The 6,000-nt window shown below is 41.1% G+C and overlaps 1 protein-coding gene across 5 annotated transcripts in view; it reads left to right on the top strand.

Annotated features, from left to right (window-relative positions):
- LOC122081419 (disease resistance protein RPV1-like) overlaps window positions 1-6,000 on the top strand; it is a 38,668-nt gene that overhangs the window by 2,227 nt on the left and 30,441 nt on the right. The window lies entirely within an intron of this gene.

Genomic DNA, 6,000 nt, shown 5'->3' with positions numbered 1-6,000 from the left:
CCCCCCCCCCCCTTTTTCTTTATGTGATTCCTCTCTCTCCCCTGCAACTTTGAGTCCCATCTTAGGGATTCTACCGGCCCTCCATCAACCCTATTCTCCATTGATAGTGAAGTAGGATCTCATCTCCGAGTACGTAGGCAATCTTTCTGAACCTCGTAAATATGTTTGCATTGTGTGATTGCTTGTTCTTGTTTTTCTATTCTTTTTTGCGTCGTTTTAGGGTTGTGTTTGTACAAACTACATCATGCGCCCACCCCTAATCTTTTGCTCCTTCTAATCTTTGGTTATATATCTTCCTCGCCGTTTTGACTCTTGCGAACACGCTGCAAAACCCTTATTCTTATATGCTGTAGTAAAACAGGATTGACATAATAATAGAGCAGCTAGGGGTGTCAATTCCTAAACCGAACCGGTAAAACCGGCCGGACAGAACCGATAACAACCCGGACCGAACCGAACCCTTATTGGTTCGGTTCGGTTTCGAGTATTGTAACCCCAAAGCCAAACCGAACCGCACCGAAAACCGGATGAACCCGAAACCAAACTGAAACCGGCTCAAAACCCGGACTGAAACCGAAACCAAACCGGTAAGAAACCGAAACACTCCAAAATTCATTAAAAAAATCAAAATTTGAATAGTTTTATATACATTTGTATGGAAAATCGAATCCAAACTAGACCAAAAACCAAAACCAACCCGGTTACAAATCGATTTAAGAAACCGAAGTTCAACAATTCATCATTTGGTTGTTTCCTAATGGCTCCATACCGGTTTAAAAAACCGATCCAAACCGAAATGAACCTAATAAATCCAAATCGGTACCAACCCGAACCCAAACCGCACCGAAGCCGACACCGGACCGAAACCGATAAATCCTTAATGGGTCGGTTTCGGTCACTTCCAAACTCACACCGAAACCGGTGGAACCGGACCGAAACAGCACCAACCGGACCGTTGACACCCCTAAGAGCAGCACACACCGTTGTTCCTTTTGAAGTATCATAACCAACGCCATAAATGATAATATATGGCCCCCCCACATGATAACTTATGGTAATTTTCAATACCCTAAATATCCTCGGCCTAAACTTCAGAAATGATTCCAAGGTAGTTTATCCGGGATCGAAATCCTCTGCAACCAATGATTCTGGCGGAGGCGACCTCAGATGCTGACACGTGTCCTGTGACACGTGGACGGCTAGATCTGGGAGGCCACTCTTCTTCTTCTCCCTCCTCACTCTCTCTAGACGCCTATGCTAATGCCACTGCTTCCACTGCCGGTATGGGTCTCATTGCCGATAGAGTGGAAGAACAGATGATGGGATTTGCCGACAGGAACCAAAATTCCAGTTTCGATGGGGAGAGATGACCAGTGAAGCTAGACTGTCATTTGTAGATATAAGGAAAGGTCGGAGAAAATCCGGATCTTCAATCTTCTGCAGACCACCAGCGGAGGAGGAGAAAGAGGTATCCACTAATTAAGGAATGGTATGTGGGATCTCAACGACTCACCTGATCGAAGGAGAGAGGAGTCGGAGGGCGGCTTCGCTGTAGACGGAAACGATGAGAAGGGGAAAGGGGTTGGATCCATTTCCAATGACAATTCGAGTTCTTCTGATTTGGTTATCGAAGATGGATCGGAGGAAGAAGAGGAAGACGACGGTGACGATGGTGTTGAAGGAATGCGTGGGAAGAAGAACAGTACAATCTTTGGTTTCCCTGTGACGACCCACAATGACAACAACTATGCTTCAGAGAGTGACCAGGTTGTGACCCGGTAATTTTTTCCGACGGAGGAACCGGAAATGGGGGCGACCCAGGCTGCTGCTTCCTCTCCTTTCCCAAGGGCTCACTGGGTTGGTGTTAAATTCTGCCAATCTGAACCCCTCGCTGCAACTGCCAAGGCCGCAACCGAGGTTTTGCCGTCAGTGAAGAAGAGTCGCTGAGGGCCCAGGTCTCGAAGCTCTCAGATCTGGCCGTCCACGTGTCACGTGACATATATAGTTTGAATAAGTATAACTAGTTTGGGCAGTTCCTTCCCAAAACTAACATTGCTATGAGCAATCCATAGATAATAAAAAGAAATCACAAGGATTGAAAGAACATTACGCTTCTCAAACTTGCAAAATATAGGACTTGAAAAATAGATTTAATCAAATTGGGGATACTAGAGGCGAGGAGGAACTCAGATCTTATTCCCATAGGTCCAGCTGCCAAGATTCATTGACATGCAGAAAAAGATGCCATTCAGTTTCTAATTATTTTTTGGAAAAAAAATAAAATAAAGGGGATCAATATTTGCAAAATTAGAGATTTTGCTTTTAACATATACTGAATCGACTAATAGTTTCTGTAAATGTTAGAAGAAAGAAAAAGAGAAGAAGGAAAAAGAGAGAGAGGCGATAGATGTCTAACCAATTGGGAGTTACAAAACACAATTGTAACTCCCACTCCACTCATATATATATAATAACCTAAAGGTTATAGGGGCAGAACTGGAATAACAGTCCAGAAAAATAAAAAGATGACAAAACCACCCCTACTCATCCGAGACTAGTAGGTCTCTATTTACACTCCCCTCAAGCTGGAGCATAGATGTTAATCATCCCCAGCTTGTTACAAATATTATCCACTCAAGCACTCCCTAAAGACTTTATAAACAAATTAGCAAGTTGTTCTTTTATACGAACATGACTATGAGAAATAAGTCCTTGTTGTAGCTTCTCTCGAACAAAGTGACAATCTACTTCGATGTGTTTCGTTCTTTCATGAAGCACAGGATTCGAAGCAATATGAATAGCAACCTGATTATCTCACCATAATGGCATAGACGAGTTATCAGTAAACCCAAGTTCAGCCAATAGTATCGCACCCTCCAAAAGGCATGCGTATGCCAGCACTAGATAACTCACCTATAACCTAGTCAGCTTGTTTAACCAGGATCCTACTCTAAGAGAGTCCACAATGTCACAACCACATATACTAAAAGTCATGATCATCAGAGTTTACAACGGATATAATAAAATCAAGTGAAGATTGTGCTCAACCAGTGCATCTACGTGGTACCTGTTAAGATATGTACAAAATTTTTCACAAGCCACTTATAGTAATCCATAATATTACAGTGATCCAAGTAATACCATATATACACAAAAACTCTCCCACCTGCCAGTTATAATGGTCTCCCACCTGTAGTTTGAACCATAAAAAACTGCCATCTATATATACACAAAAATAAGATCTTAAACCTCAGAATCTCATAAATACTGTCCACCATAAGCACAATCATCGCACTCGCAATCACGCCCATGACTAAATTCATCAAACTCCTGTATACTAGCCAACTGGTCCATAGCCATAGCATCATGCTCAGAACTAGCAGTCTGTAGGTGACAGCTCTCCTCATCTAAAGATCAAAGGAAAGAGGGGTGAGCACTGGTAATGCTCAGTGAGGGGTGGGCTAGTCTAACACATGCATCCATATGTAATGTATGCTCCACACAACAAGATGATGCTCATAAGTCTATTTAAGTTAACTATGCAGATTCCTAATCCATTACTAAGTCTCATCATCTATGGGTATAAGTGCTACGCAACGCAGGTGGCATTCCCTACTCTGTACGTTGGGCCTCAGGAATACAAGCTATGTTGTAGGCAGGAGCCAACTAGTCCCGGTCAGAGTCTCCATCCAGACCGTCCCCCAACTAACCCCTAAAACGTAACCTCGGTAAAATAAATACATCCACCAGGCATATAGTACGTTGTATCCTATGCACACCCATAACTAATGCCACACATCTCATCACAAAGTGCACTGCTTATTAGGCAGTCACATATGTCGGGATTGGTCCGTACCTAACCCCCTATGGACAAGGGGTGCAGTACTTAGGGTTGTTTTACTGAGCCCAGCATACTAAATGATGCACAACCAATCATTGTAATGACACACGCAAACATGGGTATCTGCTCGTGACCCATCTCATTTACCTTACCTTTCACATTTTCATCTCCATTAATATCACATAACACAATCATAGAATAAAATGAATGCATATGCACATATACAAACAATTAAATGCATGAGCAACCAATAATGAACATACCTAAAGAAGTAAGTTAGAGGGGCACCCACTCACTTCGAAAATCAGAACCAACTATCTCTCCTCCTGGTGCAGAACAAGCTCTCTCACAGCTATTTGAAATTCCTAGAAATCAGAATTTACATCGAAGTATTAAAAATCAAATTAATTTTATTCACCCTTCATAGTGCTATCTAAATTCCCCCTGATAGGCCTTATAGGTTCATTTTCAACCATATGTATTACTGTCAAACACTCAGGCCAATATAGCCTTTGGAATCCCAACCGGCCGGCCTGTGGTCTCTCGTTAGTTGACCAAATTTCTGCAAAAATCAATTCTGCCACCTTCTCTGTTGATTATCACCTCTGTTTTGGCCATTAATCCCCTGTTTCTATACTGTAAGCTCACATCAGTGAATGTATCACCTCAATTTCACTATTTTCTCAATCCACCATTAATTTATTTTCAATTGACTAATTGTAATTACCCATTTCAGCAAAGAATTTCAGAATCAAACCTCAAATTTAAATGGTTTCATCCACATAGGTGACATAAAATCAAATTATCAAAATTAACCTCCACTCTAAGGTTGCATGCTTAAATTTCATCATTAATCTTACCTTACATGTGAAGGATCAAACCTCAATCACTTGCATGCACCATTATAAGCCTTGGGTTGTGTTATATATGTGTTGGGCCTTTGATCTCATGGGTTTTCTTTGAAAAAGGGTCACTTTAATAGGCCTAAAATATTGGTAGAATGTAGCAAAACGGGATTTAATTCATTAGTTTAGTTAGTTGCTATTTAATTCAATAAAGGCCCATTAGGCCATTGGTCGGTTGTAAAGTGCTATATGGACTATTAGTTAGTTAGTCCTACTCCATGTTGGAGTCATAAAGTCAAGTCCTAGTTCTATTTTGAATTCTTAGTTGTAGTAGGAGTGTCTAGTCCTATTGGGAAACTAGCTCCTAGTAATAGTTTGATTGCTATTCTGCCTTCTATAAATAGAGGAGCCTATGTACTCATAATTTCAGATTTGAATGAAAGAAAATTTGCATTTATGAAAGAAAGTTTACAACTAAATGCTTAGAGCAGCTGAGATAGCTGTGGGTGAGAAGCCCAGGTTGAGATAGCCACTTCCTTTATTCTCTTTCACCCTTCTCAACCCCCCATCTATTTTATTCTTCTTTTTTATTTTATTTGCTGTAACATTCAAGAGGTATAATTCAGATTCTGATAAAAGTCTCCAGAAATCAGAACCGATCAGCAATCCTAGTGGGAATAGGAGAGAGATCGATCTCCTCTCTTTCTCTCTTCTGTACTTTGTTTAGCTAGGCCTTCAATCAGGGTATTCCAGGCCTCATAAGGGTCCCATGATCCTTACCTAGTCACTGTTGGAAGCATTCAGCTACTGTTCTTGAAGGTTCTTCTCAGTTTTCTCTCTCCTAGGTCAGAAAATCAAGAAATCTTGTAACTTCACAACCAGCCGTCAGAATCTTATCAATTTTGAGGGTTTTTGTACCCTCCCTAGGGACTATCTACGCCCAAGAGTGCAGCTCAATCGGCCTCCTATAGATCTGGCCGCACCTCTCTCTCCAGCTCTATAGCAGGTCTTTCTCTCTCCTATCGGGTTGGGTTTTAGGCTGGTTTTGCTTCTGCATTGGTATTGTATCCTTGGGGGATTATTTGATGGTCTTATTTCTTTGTTTCCTGGTCCTATTTGTATTGTTTGGAGTTATAAACTGCTGGGGTAGTTCTTGTAATCTACTCCTACATTAAAAGGTCTTGCTGAAATTTTAAAACTTTATTCCCATGCACAGAATTGGTTTATGTCCTTTTTATTTTTTGAAATTACTTATTATTACAGGTTAACATGAGTAAGAAATGGACTTACCTTGCAGCTGAACCCTCTATCAAA

This window comes from Macadamia integrifolia, chromosome 6, assembly GCF_013358625.1.
Source record: "Macadamia integrifolia cultivar HAES 741 chromosome 6, SCU_Mint_v3, whole genome shotgun sequence".
Lineage (NCBI taxonomy): Eukaryota > Viridiplantae > Streptophyta > Magnoliopsida > Proteales > Proteaceae > Macadamia > Macadamia integrifolia.
Note: the sequence above shows the minus strand (reverse complement) of the source record. Positions and strands in the feature narration are given on the sequence as shown.